Source organism: Galleria mellonella, unplaced genomic scaffold (genome assembly GCF_026898425.1).
Source record: "Galleria mellonella isolate WM207_F2 unplaced genomic scaffold, CSIRO_AGI_GalMel_v1 utg40, whole genome shotgun sequence".
In the NCBI taxonomy this organism is placed as follows: Eukaryota; Metazoa; Arthropoda; class Insecta; order Lepidoptera; family Pyralidae; genus Galleria; species Galleria mellonella.
In genome coordinates, this window is record NW_026442094.1 from 6,301,653 (window position 1) to 6,318,496 (window position 16,844).

General features: G+C 34.0%; 1 protein-coding gene and 1 long non-coding RNA gene across 3 annotated transcripts in view; one reads left to right on the forward strand and one right to left on the reverse strand.

Moving 5' to 3' along the window:
* The window catches only part of LOC113520348 (LIM domain only protein 7), a 244,680-nt gene that overhangs the window by 130,646 nt on the left and 97,190 nt on the right, over positions 1 to 16,844 (reverse strand). The gene's annotated exons all lie outside the window — the stretch shown is intronic.
* The window catches only part of LOC128201333 (uncharacterized), a 46,196-nt gene that overhangs the window by 10,767 nt on the left and 18,585 nt on the right, over positions 1 to 16,844 (forward strand). The window contains exons 3-5 of one of the 2 annotated variants that reach the window (XR_008253194.1): positions 3,075 to 3,199; positions 5,555 to 5,624; positions 5,812 to 5,954. This is a non-coding gene — a long non-coding RNA (uncharacterized LOC128201333). Of the gene's footprint in view, positions 1 to 3,074; positions 3,200 to 5,554; positions 5,625 to 5,811; positions 5,955 to 16,844 lie in introns of those variants that run through there. The other variant, XR_008253195.1, reaches the window with a different exon arrangement.

The following is a 16,844-nucleotide window of genomic DNA, read 5'->3' on the forward strand; positions in this document are numbered from 1 at the left end:
TTTCTGTGTCCTCACATCACCTTCCTCCTTTATTCACTTCTGTTATATGTGTACTATTAAATAAGTTTGTGTATATATTTAATTTATATATATTTGTTCATTTATATATGTGTATATTAATATATAATAGTGTGATACCTACATTTTGTCTTTTTTCTCAATTTTGTCTACCCAAAGTTTTTTCCAAAAGACTGTTTAGCGATTGCTTGCCTTCTGTATCTCATCGTATTAAAACTGTATTTATTATTTTTGAAAGTATTACAATAAGGGAATAGAAATTATAATATATCATCTAGATGTACATGATTTCTATGCACATGCCACGTCATAGCACAGTAAATGTATAATAATATTACTTAACCCTTTCAGAACTGGCGTGCACAATTGTAGACATAAGATATAATTTAAAAAATAAATATTAAACTCTCAAGCTTTCCGATTGAAAAGGGGTTGTATTCGTTTGTTCACTAATAAACTACTCAATTTAATACTACTTACGCCATTTTTTAGGATATTCTAGCGTTTTTCGACAATTTGCGACTAGTGTCCGTGCGTGATTTGAACTGTACAGGTGAGCTTTATATTTTATTTAAAAAAAATTAAATTAGTGCATGAAATCATCTGGAAAAAATATAAACGAATATCTAATATTATTGGGGTCATGTGTAACGTAATATTTGTGTATTTTTTTATTACCTTATATTGGTAATCTCGATTTTTATATTTGTGCTCAATTGTTCCCATCAGGATTTAACTGAGTTTTTCTCATTGTTCACGGTTTTTTAAAAAAATATGTTTTGTTTATATTTTTAACGTTTTATTAATCATTTTTGTAAGATAAATATATAAAATGAATTATGATATTGTTTACTTATATTTTCAGATGCAAAAACACCAATATGTCCTCATTGGAGGCGTTACAAGTATGATAACATGAAGGAGATCTTTCTGACTTATTATTATCATCTGATGACGAAGATAATTATTATGGAGATTCAATTTGTCGAGCAAATTGAATCTAGTAGCTAATGCTAGAATTAGCGCAGATGTCATTTACCAAAACTAAAGGGAGTTTTTTCCACCTGAATTTGATGACAATGAAGGACCTAGCGAATTGTATGACGGCGTCCCTGCTTTACTTTGACAATAATTTTTCATCATACCATTTACTACAAATCCTAAAACAAAAAGGTATTATGGCCGCATGCACAGCTCGTGTTAACAGATTTGTTAAACCACCGTTTTTAAGTGACAAGGTAACAAATAAGAAGCCTAGGGGTTTTTTTCAAGAAGTATGTAGCAGAGACGGAGATGTAACTGATGTAAAGTGGTTGGACAATAAGATTACCCATTTGGCTTCCAATTTTGTTGGTATAGGTGACAAGGACTTAGTAAAGAGATGGTGTAAAAAAAGAAGCGATATATTGAGGTTGCGCGACCTGAGGTCTTAAAGCGCTATAATCATGCAATGGGTGGCGTTAATTTATTAGATCAACTTATGAGCTATTACAGAACATTTATAGAATCAAAAAAATTTACTCTGCGTATGATAGTTTATGCATCGGATGTGGGAGTTCTTCAGGCATATCAAGAATACCAAATAGATAACGACTTGTAACGGCACACCTAAAAAAGCAAGGACTTACTTTACTTTCGTCGTCGCTTGGCTGACAGTTTGGTACTACAAGATAAATGTTCTACCACCAAAAGAGGTCGACCAAGTAGCAGTAGTAGCAAATTATACCAAGAAGGCCAGGAGAGATTCGTCCTGCAGCTGAAATAACTCGTGACGGTGTTGGGCATTTCCCTAAACATGACGATGGAACTGGGACTAGGTGTAAAATGGTGAGATGCAAGGAAAAATCCCGTGTAAAATGCAAAGTTCATTTATACCTAACCAAAGACAAGAATTGCTTCTTGGCTTTCCACACATAGATAAAGATTTTTTTTTCCTAATTATTGTTCTTACTGTGTTTTTATATTTGTACCAATAACTGATTATGCCAAAAAACTAATATATGTTTATTTTATCACAAAGAAAAAATTTAACTACGTTAATTCATTTATAATTTTGTAATAAAAATGTTTTTAAATTAATATTATTTCATTTCAGAACAACTTCGTATACCTTATTCTTATTACTATGTAGGACGGGAGTCCACATTTGTGCACATTAAGAAAAACTAGATTTCCTCGAAAAATGTAAAGCTAATTTTTTTTTATTTATTTTTTTTATAGTCTCCTTATTATACTTTAGACACATGGAATTTACCAAATCCATCGGATGAAAAAAAATAATTCAGTTCTGAAAGGGTTAATCAAAGTATGCACCTTCGTCGACAGTGCTGTAACCAACATTAAATTAGCAATTAAAAACTATTAAAGCAAGATCATAACTGGGTAATTAGAATGTGAGCAAGAAAGCATAGGGACGGATATCTACTATCTACATATATTTATATTAGTTGTCGTTTCATCTTCTCTATTACGTATTTTGGAATAGAGTTCTATACGTCATTACGTCTACTATTGTGAACTGATTGTAATAAAGAAAACGCCGGTTCGTGTTGAAAAGTTATGCTGACAGTTTATAAAAAAAAAAATAGTAATTAAAAGAATACAATATTTGAAATAAAAATTACAAAGGAGTTTGTAAGATCTACATTGAATTTTTTTAATCTAATGCAGTAATGCATTGTTAAATTCCCTTCGTCTCTTTCCAAAGTTTTTTTTATACCACAAAAGTGGAAAATAAGCATACAGCCCGTTTGATGGTAAACGATCACTGTAGCCTATGAACGCCTGTAACATCAGGGGTGTCACGTGCGCGTTGCCATCCCTGAAAAAACCGAAGAACTTGAAGAAAAAGGTGATTTAAATTACCAAATTCCTAAATAACAGATTTGTTAACCTTAATTCCTTTCTTAATCTATTGTAATGTTAAAATTATACCTAAAAATGTAGATTTCGAATTAGAAAAACGGATATTTCCAGATTTACGAGTCGTTAAAATTCAACAGCAGTAAAGGAAGTAGATATTAAAATATTTGACTATTGCATCATCGTTTTTTTAGGAGGTTCATCGCCCAAAATCACAAGAAAGTAAAGGTCAAGCAACCCATAAAGGTAAAAAGCGAAGCTAGTTTGTCTCCAGTGCCGACCGGCATATCACTCTTCTAAACGGTGACTTCCTTCATAGGTAATAAACTTCTACGTTGAACATATGTATATATGTATATGTGTATATATATATGTTAAGGTTGCCTAGAAGAGATAGCTATTTAGCGATAAGGCCGCCCATTGTTGCCTCTTTATCTTGCTTTTATGTAATTAAGTATTTATTTTAGTTGTGTACGTATTGTTAATCTTTATAATCTATTAATTTATATAATTTTTTAAAGGCAACAACAATGAGTTTTCATTCATTCGTTCATATATATGGACACATTTAATAATTTAAAATTATGTTCTAATAAAAAAATATACCAACTTTAATTATTTTGACTTAAAAATTAAATTACTGAATCTATTTTGATAGAATTTATATAAATTCTATCAAATGGGATATGGGACTCCCATATGGGACCAATCTGTAAGTATAAATAAATATAGGTGTTATGCCTCTATACCCTGTAATTTCACTACCATATCCCTTCAAACCGAAACACAGCCATAAATACATGTTATATTAGGTATACGATGTCATTTTCAATAGACTATATCTGTACATGGAAGATATTTGTGAAAAATATGTATGAAGATAAGAGCAACAGAAGCCAAAACAATAATTTTTACAAACTTTGTCTGTCTATCTGTATATTTGTTTCAATATCACGTAAAACTACTGCACCAAATTGTATGCAGTTTTCATTGTTGTGTTCTTAAATAAAAACTGATATAAATTTTATCATGATACGCAATCTAAAAATGGTCTTATTGATTTTCATACTTCGGAGACCACGTGCACAAAGAAGCGGGTGCAAAAAAACTAGTGTAGTTAAATAAAAATCTATGGAAGTAGTACGTCTGTGCTATACAAACATACATACACATGTACTAACTACTACTTCAATCACGATCACGTGAACAAAGTCGCGGCTAAAGCTAGTAAGTATACCTATAATAGAATAAAAGAGGCATTGAAAAACGCGTATACAGTCGAATATTTTTAACCAGCCAGTGACTTTTGTAGTGTCAATTCAAATAAAAAAAAAAGAATGCATTCAAATGCATTCAAAAAAAAGAATTCATTAAAACGTTACTCATAAAACAAGTTTGCACTATATCAATAAAATTGTATTTATTAATTTTTCTTTATATTTTACTTTTGATTTTTGAAGTTTCCAAATGTTTTTTGATCATCAATACCCAAAATAACAGTGATAGTTTAACAAAAATCTTATTGAATGATTAATTTAGTTCGTTATAACAAATTTTCAACAATCATTCAGAAGTACTTAAGTCATAAATAAATAAATCAATAAAAAAAAATTACATATTGGTATTCTAAATCGAAACTTTGCAAATCTAATTGGACTCTATTAAAACTAATTGTAAGATCGAAAATTGATACACAAAGTACATGAATTCACAGCATTTACAGATATAGATAGCCATATACCAGAGGGAGACTTTGTACAAAAGTCGATTGCTTGGGTACCTCTGTCCCATTCGTGTTTCAACCGTGAAGCAGTTGTGTTTGCAGGGCTGTGTTTCGGTTTGAAGAGTGGGATATGGCGTGAATTTACTGGGTACAGAGGAATAACACCTGAGTCCTCAGGAATGGCAGCGCATGGGGGGTATCGTGGGCGAAACAGTATACTCTGTTATGTCCATGGTACTGCTCATGTCTATAGGCGACGGTTACCACTTTCCATCAGGTGGGCCGTCAGCTTGTTTGCCATTCTAAGCTGTATAAAAAAAAAAAAAAATAAAAAAAAATCTATGGTCTACATTCTCGTCACAGTATGTAACGAACATAGTGAGGCGTTACCTACCCATATAGGGAATAAACACATGTCCCCAAGAACCGGTATCTGTGATGATTCCATAATATATAAGATCTGTCGTTATTTGAACATTAAGGCACAATTATGGACGATAAAAAGTAAAAATTCGCATGTAACATTTTTATATTTCATTGTTCTAAAACGGGTTAGTAATATAAGAAACCAGTTTTTTTTTTATAGCTACTGCATATTTACTTTCCTTCCTTAGTAAAGTAATTATCTTGATGCTTAATTAAAGACAGTTTTAAGTGACTTTAAAAAAAAAGTTCGTGTAAGCAGGTGACTCAGGACCGTTTCTTATGGAGGAAGCCTATGTTCAGCAGTGGTCAGATAACTGCTGATATGATGATGAACATCATCATATCAGATGATGGTGATGGATGTATTTTACGCAATACTTAAGACATTTCTATCTTGGTTTGATAATTCTTTTTAATCGAAAGTGTACTTTAGTTTACTTAGTCCCGTATTAGTTTCATTATTGTAAATTTTATTACACTAAAAGTCGTTGTATTGTTTTGCGAAGCATTTTTTTTTTGTTTTAGTTCACCCCACTTTATGAGTCGGCACTAATTTTGCAGTATCAGAAATTTTGATCCTGGGTTGTCGCATCAGGTAATTTCTTTTCTGCTACAAGTTTTATTGTAGCTTACCTGATTATAATCTATTGGCAGTATTCTAAATTTATTCGTTTTTACTTAGATATATAGTTATTAACACACAAAGGTGAACTTTTCTCTAAAAAGAGATCTCTTCCAGCAAAACCTTAAATTTAACTCTTCAATTTGCCAACCCTGTTCAGATCGACGCGGTGGCAACCCTACCCGATATCTGATGCTAGTTACGAAATTACAAACCTCACGCCAGCTGGCTACTGGACCAGATTACAAGCAATGATGTATATAAAATAAGAATTTGAGCTGCAGTATCCGATGGTGACGATATACCGGTAATAACTAGCGGTACTTTTTAGGGTTCCACACCAAAATTGGAGTTAGTTATGCAAAAACATTACCTGAGATCTCCATAAGAGCTTTTCTACATTCCTGTTTTCTGCATAACTAGTAGCAATTAGACCCTTTATTTTATAATTACCAGAGGGTAACTGCAAAAAAGTTGTTTGCGCAAGCACTACATCACTCGTATTTCTGCTGTCAAGCAGTTATGTTTGCATGGTTGTGCTTCTGTTTAAAGGGTGGGATATGGCAGTGAAATTACAAGGTACCGAAACAATATCCTAGTCCATTGTATATGTTGGAATAGCAAAGCGTGAGCGAATACCATCAGTAATGACTGGCGACGTTTGCTATCTTTACCACAATTCCACTTTTCGCTTTAGTTCCTAGCTCAAATTTAGATCAATTAAAGCTTCAACAATAGACTGAAATAGTATATAAGATGGCATTTCGGCAGGGTTTTAGTGTCGAAGGGTGATTTGCTATTAATGATTAGCTCAAAACAAATTGTTTAATAGTGTTATGCATAGTTCTTATAAAGATATTTCCGAACCGATACGACAACATAACCTTAAAGAAAAGAGTATATTCCTTTTTAAAAGGCCGGCAGCACACCTGCAATTCCGCTGGTGTTGTGAGTGATCATGGGCGGCGGTAGTCACTTACCATCAGGTGAGCCGCATGCTCGTTTACCCCCTGTGTTGTAAAAAAAAAAGATATTTTAAAGGAGATTAAATAATACTAGTCTTCCACCTATGGTTCCTTTGACAATGCAGAAAATCAATTAAGAATGAATTTCCTGGAATTCTCACGGGAAAGGAAGATAACGGGTTCGCGCGAGCGAAGCCACATTAAACGACTAGTATTTATATCAAAAGAAAAAAGCTATAGTTAACAAAGGGAAAACGTTTTATAATGTACATTAAAAGCGGCAGTAAAACGAGTTTTTGTGGTCAAAAATCACGACTCGAATACAAAACCGGATTCAGAATGATGCTCAAATTTTTTAGCAAAAGTGACCTTAGTTGAGGGCAAATGAAATTTTTGGTAATGAAGATGATTCTGTGCTTGTTTTATTTTTAACCGGTCTTTAAAAATAACTCGTATTATTGCAATGACTATGTTTTTATGTCATTGGTAGCTTTTGCTTACGACTTCGTCTCCATGACCGGGATATGTTGAATGACCAGGGTATAAAGTAGTCTACGTTGTTCTCTATTTCTGATAGTATGTGTATAGCAAATTTCATAGTGATTGGTTAAGCCGTTACGGTGCTAAGATAATGCGTCAATTTGGTTAAATGAATTTAGTATAAAAATAGAATTGTATTAGAATTACAGAAGTAAAATTTAGTATTTTACGCAAAAACTTTACCACCGTCTAAGACATGCAAACTCCAAATAATGGCGATATCTTGATGATACTCGATAATTTTTTAGGTCTAACCTAATATTATAAAGAGGAAAGACTTGATCTTTTTGTATGTTTATTTGTATAAACTCAAAAACAACCATTTCAAAAATCCTTCACTTCTAAAAAACTACATTATAATAATATGTTGTTCAAAAAACCAATAAAATAGTAGATCAATAAATTTTATTTCCGTATTGCTCTAACATGAGTATTGCCATGTAGTCGCTGTTTTTTATCATGATATACTCTACATTATATACATATGTTAATAGTCTAGCTAAATCACTTTTAGACACTTTGATTGCATTAGTTTTTGTGCCAGTATGAAACATCTCAATAGAAATATCCATTATTAGTATTAACCGCAGGAATGTATTCCAAACATTTGCCTCAACAATTGTATTCAAATGGCGAGATAAATTCTCGTATGAAGTACGGCCGACCAAAAATCAAGCCACGACGGCTAAGAACGTAACCTATCATTTCGATCCAAGAGAAAAACTTTTGCAAAAAACACAACACATGGCCTCTATGAACTTTTGGATTCCACAACCTTTACCAAACCATATTGGATTCTAAACTCGTGCAATAGAGTTGAATATCGCACAGTTGTACGTAGTATATATGACGTTAAGATTTCTGTAGGGAAGAAAGGTGGTACAAAAAAAGGAGGAACAAAATCGTAATGGTATATCAACGACCTTGGGTTTCTGTAGGCCGCATGCCGGCTGTTGGCCCTTGGTATGCGGGCCGGGCCGGTTTTTGTGAGCGTGTTTTGATGGATCGCCCCGGGCCTCGATCTGGACTCGATACAACTCGGTACAGTTGAAGGGTCCATCGTGTACTCCAGTAAAACAATTAGACGCTGAGCGTACTCTGACATCATTCTTACGGAAGTACCGTCAGTGCGTACGCCTTTAACAATTGTGGCACACTTACTATGTAACGTTGTGGTTGTTGCATCGATTTAACGTCTTAGTGATTGAAATTTTATGGTTAAACATTTAGGTTTTATAGACCAACTTTGGTAATAATAGAAATTGGTTATTAAACTTTTTATAGAAATGGGTTTAACTACGATTTATTTGATCTGTCGTTTAAGAGTCGTAAATGTCGTAAATCTAAATTTTGTCTAGAAAAATATTTTTTAAAAACATTAATTAAAACATATCAATCTGAATATATTTTTTAATACATTGTTATATATTATAATCTGTAATAATATTATAAAGAGGAAAGATTTGTTTGTAGTGGATAAACTCAAAAAACACTCAACTGATTTAAAAAAAAAATTACCTATACAAAGTTATATTATCAGGGAGTAACATAGGCTGTTATTTTTGAAATTTTTTTTGCGAATTGAAATTTGCGTTAGTATATTATAAAAGCTTGTGAGACTTAAAACGGTCTTATCATGCTGGTAACCTGCTACTACGCTATCCAGTATTGAATACCTATTATGATTTTACGCGTAACAAATATATAAAAAGGCACAAACGACTAGAGAAACTCCTCCCTCCTCCAAGTCGCGTAAAAATAGATTACGTTACGGTCTTATTCAACTCGCATAACTAGTCGGTAACCGAATGCCGCGTTATTTGCATATGATACCTAGATATTATAACTTTACTACGTAATAAGCAAAGTTATCTAACGGTGCATTATACTTAATTACGTCAAACAATAAAAGAATATATTGCAAACATTTCAATAGCAAGCAGTATGACAGCCCACCTGATGGAGAGTGGTAACCGTTGCCTATAGACATAAACAGTACCATGGACATAACAGAGTATACAGTTTCGCCCATGACACCCCCTCCCTATGCCATTCCTGAGGATTAAGGTGTTATGTCTCTGTACCCTGTAAATTAACTGCCATATCCCACCCTTCAAATCGGAACACAGCCATGCAAACAATTGCTTCACGATAGAAACACGAATGGAAGAGAGGTACCTAAGCAAACGACTCTTGTACAAAGTCTCCCTCTGGGTGTGTGTTTGACTACATACCGTAAAACTTTCACGTAATATTAAGCAATTATGTGGTCTAAAGTGGAGCAAACAAAACCTAATGTCTATTTTATGGCTTAAAAGATAATATATTATGAAAATGATGAATGTTACATGCTAGAAGAGAATTCCATTCTCTGACTCTCCCTGGCTGTTCAAAGAAGCAAAGTGTTTTGCACTAATAAGCGGATACCCCCATGTACCAAGCCATGTGCGGATGATATTGCTAATGGGGATGCTGGGGGGAAGGGATTGTCAGTAATGGAGACTAAGAGCTCCATTGCTAGCAATATACCCAACCAGGTCAATCTCCCCGTGGTCCTCCCTGGAAACTATCGTGTTAAATTCTAAGTGTATTCATCACGATGGGTCGACTTGTTTTTTTTCATTCTCATCTACCAACCCTCACTGGTGGACCGCCAGTGTATATCGTTAGCGCAGGCAGGGTTACCATTTCATTGCCATCTTCCAATTTGGTATCAATTTTTGCGATTTGGAAATATCTTTTTTATTTAAAAGGGCATACTTCCAGATTGTTCTCATTAGTAGAAATTTTATCGTAATCCGTTCAGTAATTTAAAATTTAAATGTTTCGATTCAAATCCTATACTCAATTGGTTTTGCCACAATTAAAGGCTATGATTAGCAGTGGACGGTTAACGGCTGATACAATATGATAAAAAAAAAATGGGTATGCTAGTCCCCATTACTAACAAAACCCTTCCCCAAGTTCCGGGTATAAGTTTAAGTACAATGGAATATTTAAATGATACATATCTTCGCGTACGTGTCAGTATGAATAATATGTTTTATCGCTCGTTCTTACAATCTATGGATAGAGGTTAGGATACCGCCATATCTACCGAGGATAGGATAAAACTTGAAATAATTACGATTCCACGTTCATCCATTAATAAAATATCCTTGTTTGCCACCTATGTGGCATAATAATTAGATTTTTATATTTTTTTTCCGCGAAAAAAGCAATTTCGATCGTGATACAATTAACAAGGAACCAACGCGGAAGTAGTCTATCAATAGCATAAAAATATATCAAATTCGATTTAGGGACGTATGGGTACCTTCATAACTCAATACCGCTTCGATACCTACAATATATTGTCGGTTTCTCTGGACATAGATGATGAAAAAAGGTCATCACCCATTTCAATATCGGGCATACCAGTCGGATATTTATACATACAGAAGGTATTTGAGGACAGAAGAAAGAAATATTTTTATTCAAGTAAACTTAGATTTAAGCATTTTTGAATAGTCAATTCTTCGTATTTCATAATTTTAAATTTACATCAGAAAAATTAAAATTACGAAATGCGTCCAGAGATCAAGATAGAGAGAACGACAGAGTGGAATGTACTATTATGCCCACAGTAGGTACTCCTCAAGCGTTGCCATTCCTGAGGACTAAGATGTATTTTTATGGTGAAGATGGAATGGCAATCCCGCCTGCGCTGTTTACGCTGGCGTGCATCAGTGAAGAGTGATAGATGAGAATGAAAATAGATCAATTTTCTCATCACGATCATAAATTCATAAGGAACTAACCATGACAGTTTCCAGGGGAGGCTGCGTGGAGGTTTCCTGACTCCCACTGCTTGCAATACCCAACTAGGTCGGCCCTAGTTGGGTATATCGCAAGCAATGGGAGTCTTAGTCTCCATTACTTGTTAGTAAGGTAGTCCGTGTGGTTTCTGCATAGAATTGGCCACCCCTTCTTTTCCCGTGGATGTAATAGGAAGCGATTAAGGGAAAACGAGGAATGTGCAGCAGTTTCCCACTTAAAACATCTCCAAAGCCCAACTGTGGTTGTCGATTGTCAGCATGCCAATCGTGGCAACTACTGGCAAAACTCCCCAAGAGGGACGCTTATGTTCAACAGTGGATAGTTAAAAGCCTAACTAAAAAGAAACTGAGTCCTCAGGAATGGCAACGCATGGGGGGTATCATGAGCGAAACAGTATACTCGGTTATGTCCATGGTACTGCTCATGTCTATAGGCGACGGTTACCACTTTCCATCAGGTGGGCCGTCAGCTTGTTTGCCATTCTAAGTCGTATAAAAAAAAGAAAACTAAGAACCGGGGGGGGGGGGGGGGGTTCTTAGTTTCTTTTTTATTGGGTATAAAAATTACATATCAATAATCGATATTACATCACTGCTACCATGATGTTTGTATTGTCATTCTATTGGTATTCGAGGCCAGAAAAGTCGTTCGTGTTTAAGATTCTCGGTATTCCACAGTCATGACGTGCGGCAATAAAATAAAATCAAACGCATTGCTACAATATGGAAATTTCTGAATTACTTTTAAATGTTACATCACGGTCGGTTATAGTAAACAAATTAAAAACAATGATCTTGTTATTTTTTAGAGTTTCTTATCTAATATAAAAGCAAGATAAAGAGGCAACAATGGACAGCTTTATCGCGACCTCTTCCTGGTAACCTTAGGATGGAGAGGAATAATTAAAATTGTGTCTGGCACAATTATTGAGAAATTATGATAGGTTTGAAATTATAGTATAATAGTCACTACGTGTCTATTACATATAAGAAGTACAAGAGAAAAAAAATAAATTTGTACTTAGGTAAAGATTTTATCTTATATCGTATATATTTGGTAATTCATATCAATGATGGTGGCTTTTTACCACGAAGGAGGCAAACAAGCATATAGCCCGTCTGATGGTAAATGGCCACAGTAGTCTATAGACGCCTGTAACATTAGAGGTGTCACAAGAACGTGACCGACCTAGAAAATACCTAAATACAGCGCAGCAGCCTTAGGGGGTGGCGAACGGGGCAATCGCCCGGGGCCCCGTTCTTGTAGGCACTTCGCGTAACAACCCAAGCAAATTTTAAACAATCAGTGACTGACATTCTGTCTAGTGTTCCCGATTTAGGCATTTTAATCGCGAATGAACAAAATTACCAACACTAAAATATAAAAAAAATCAATTCTTAAAAAAAAAATGTAATTTTCCATTAATTTGATATATATGTATTTTAAAACTCAAATTTTATATATTTGTATAACTTTAATATGAACCAGACCTAGTTTCGTATCAAATATTTTTCATGAAGGACAAAGGGCCTCGTAAAGACCTTCCGCCCGAAGCCTTGTAATGGGTAAGGCTGCTGCTGCCTAAATATACCCTTATTGAAAAAACCCCATACTGTAGTTGAGGGAAAACCTAGGCAGGGAGCTCATTCCACAGCTTGAGCTTCGCAGGAGAAAATTTCTCTGAAATCGCACTGAGCGTGTCCATTTAGGTTGAAGCATGTGAGGATGAAACATCATCGTATTATATGTGTATCATAAATTTACATGTTACAAGAGACATCGTCTGTCCCATATAAGTACACGATATTTTTAATATAATCATTCATCCAATTCTCTTGGACAATGTAGCTGTTGTTGGCACTCACGTGATAGTGTCTGACATAGGATCATCAATCATAGTACATCTATTATACAATAGGGGGCGCGCGCGTCGAATTGGAGATTTGATTAAAAAATACGAATCCGTACATGTAATAAGACTAAGTAGGTTCACGTTCATATATCAGGTAACAAACTGCTAGACGAATTTTGTTGAAATTTAGCGTAATGACAACCTAGGTTTAACATAGGGAATACTAGCTGTATCCCGCGGCTCCAAGCACGTGAATTAATACATAAAGTATCTTATGTGCTAAGTTAGGATGAGGGACCTACCCATGTACCAAATTTCGTTTAAATCCTGTAAGAATTTTTTGCATGAAAGAGTAATATCTATCCTTCCATACCAACTTTTGGATTTATTATATTAATATGATTTATTACTGTGATAAAACATGCAACTCCTATGGAGAAAAACAAAAATTCAATACTCAAACTAATTTATGAATACAGATAAATATGTTTGTATTATTACTTGTATTACATCTCCATATTTAGAAATGATTGAATTTTCATCGTGCCTCCGATCAAACTGTTCTCCTCCAAAACTCCATACAAAGGTTGCCTGGAAGAGATTGCTTTTAGCGATAAAGTCGTCCATTGTTTTCTCATTGTGATTATTTCTTGAATTGTTTATATCTATAATAAGTTTACTATTGTAATCTTTTGGAGGTAACAATAAAGAATATCTATCTATCTATACATACGAGTAGTTACAAGAAAGCTGACGACCCACCTGATGGAAAGTGGTAACCGTCGCCGTTAGACATGAAAAAGCGCTACGGATATCTTTGAGTATATTAATATTACAAAGAGGAAAGATTTGATTTTTATATGTTTATTTGTAATAGATAACCGCAAAAACTATTCAACCAAATTTAAAAATTCTTCCACATGTACAGTGTAAAGCTACATTATCAATGACTAATATAAATATAAACTATATACTATTAAAAAAAAATTAAGGATCCCAACGAAAAAGACAACAGCGTAACCCAAGGTATCAACAATTTGCTTATGAAAGCTAATATAAAATACAAATTTATCTTTCTGTATATCTACACGTGGCAATATAGAGCGAATTGCTAGTCATTAATATATGAATATTCAATAATTTAAGTTTGTGTTAAAAAAAAAAAACTTCAATTGTGACAAAGCCAGTCATTTTTATTTGTAAACTAAACTACTAAACCGATTTGATTTTATGTAAATCTAGATAAAATCTGTGAGTGTATATTTTCTATTTTAGATGAAAAAAAAAAACAATTTTTCAAATCGGTTTTTAATTCGACGGAGTTTTGAGGTAAACATAAAAAAATATTAAATTGACAAACTCCTTCTTTTTGAAGTTTGTTCAAAACTACGTTGTGAAAGTATAATAACATCCACATAGCTTAGAGAACTGTACTGTACTTGACAAATAGCTTATGGTGCATGACTCAGATAATATCGAGGGATAGAACGTGGTGAAACAATCTCGGAACGACAGGCTTCGGGCACTTTGCCATTTTGAGTCTCGTTGCGTCACATTGGTGTGATACAGAAACGTAACCCGAATACTAATGACCATTTTAAAATCCACAAACAACATGTTGAATGTTTCATGCCATGAGATTTCGCTATAAACGTGCTAAATTTATAGTGTTACGCAACACCGGGTATCATACAATGTAGCTTTATTTCAAGCAAGTAATTAAACAAATGAAACAGCTTAATTTAGTGTGTAACTAAATTTTATGACGGTAGGTAGTAACCTACCGTAGGTAAATAAGTGTATTTAACTTAGTTAAAGCAGAGTTAGTTTTACCAGAGGGAGACTTTGTACAAAAGTCGATTGCTTGGGTACCTCTGTCCCATTTGTGTTTCTACCGTGAAGCAGTTGTATTTGCGTGGCTGTGTTTCGATTTGAAGGGTGGAATATGGCGTGAATTTACTGGGTACAGAGAAATAACACCTGAGTCCTCAGGAATGGCAACGCATGGGGGGGTATCACGGGCGAAACAGTATGTGTGTGTACTGTTATGTCCATGGTACTTCTCATTATTTTATTTAATTTTTAATTTTAGGTGAACCGTCAGCTTGTTTACCATTTGCCATGCCATGTGACTTAAAAGATAGCAAAGCAAAAAATTATATCTCTAGTGTTATATATAATAAAAAACGCTAAACAGGGACTTGTTGTTGGTGGTCCTGTGGGATGGTCGAGAAACACTTTGGCCTGTCGTATATATATATATATATATATATATATATATATATATATATATATATATATATATATATATATATATCACCGAACAGAACCGTTTTAAAGCCCACTTTACATGAATCATATTTTTTTTCAAACTTATGTTCGTTTTTAAAACGATATCTTTATTTGTGTATAACGGGAATTTTATGACCATATTATGTTTGTCGTTTCCGACAATTATTTCGAGTTCATTCAGAAGACTTCTTATAACGAATCATAACATTTGCTTCGAATAACTCGTCCAGTTTAATAGGCCTCACGCGTCGAGAATGTGATATTTAAACGACCACTACTTTTACATTGGGGGTTTATACAAAGCAAATCTTATTATGATTTGTGTAGAATTGAGTTTTAAACACTCTGGACAAAATCAGCCAAATCTCCTATGATAAAAAATAAATCAAATTCAAATTTAAGAATCTCTGATAACATAAGATCTCGCTGCTAATTTGTATAGGTTTTTCTTTAATGAATGATAATGAATGGTAGCCCCGTAAATGTTAGTTTAGAAAGAGTATGTCTAGAAATACTTTGCCAAAAATGGATTAAAATAAATATTATATCTTTTTTTATGCGACTTATAATGACAAACAAGTTGACGGCCCACCTGATGGAAAGTAGTAACCGTCGCCTATAGACATGAGCAGTACCATGGACATAACACAGTAAAATGCCGCATTTTTAATTTTTTTTCTTGTAATTGGTGACTTTTGTTACACAAATATTTATTTATTTATATAATTATTATCAATACTATGCTTGTGGATTTTTGTAGATCATGAAAAAACAACTGTAAAAATTTGTATGACCGTTTTTTATACTCTATCATTATCATATACATGATCTAAATGACCTAAGTCGAAAACATGTCAATTGTTATCCAATTATTTGTTTCATCAACTTTTATATAAAATTTCTTTCATAAATATATAATGACAGTAATAACTTCGGAATAAACTGTAATTGGCACACTGAAATTGTTTGATTTTATCATCCCAGTAGCGAGAATTTGTAACGGATTATCCGTGATTTTTTGTAGAATAAAAATCTTTCAAATAATAAGCATACAATAATGCATCATGATTGCGAGCTGTCAGGTGTCTTAAATTAAACCAAATCCCTATATTCCGCTATTTCTATATCGGTTTCAACTCTATGGTCTGGTTGTAGGGCTACTTTAGTTTTATCAAAATCATTTGTTGCTGGCAAATTAGTTTGTATGGAGCATTGTGTATGATATAATGAATCGAACCCACTGTGTCCGACGCTGGTTTTCGTAATGACAATTGCGCTACTGTTTTTACAATGTACGCCTTTTATGTAGCTAACTATATACAATAACACTGATATAAGTTATTAAGAAATAACACAATTTTCAACCAAATTCACAAAGAAAGAGATTGTATCCCACAAAGAAAAACCGTCTTCTATTATTTTGATTTAAAAACTAAACTACTAAACCGATTTCGTTAAAATTTCTATTGGACCAATGTGAAAGTTGGCTATGTGGTCCTGGCATAGAATAGGCCGCTCTTTCCATTCCCATAGGTGTTAAAAGGCGACTAAAGGACGGCGCGGCATGTGCAGCAGCGTCCCTCTTAAAATATCTCTAAAGCCTAAGTGCAGTTGTCAATCCGTCTGCCAAGCGTGGCAATTACTGGCAAAACCTCCCAAGGGGGAGGCTTCGTGTTTAGGTCTCTCCCATAGACAGCCCCTGATACTTCCCATTGGAGGTTCCGC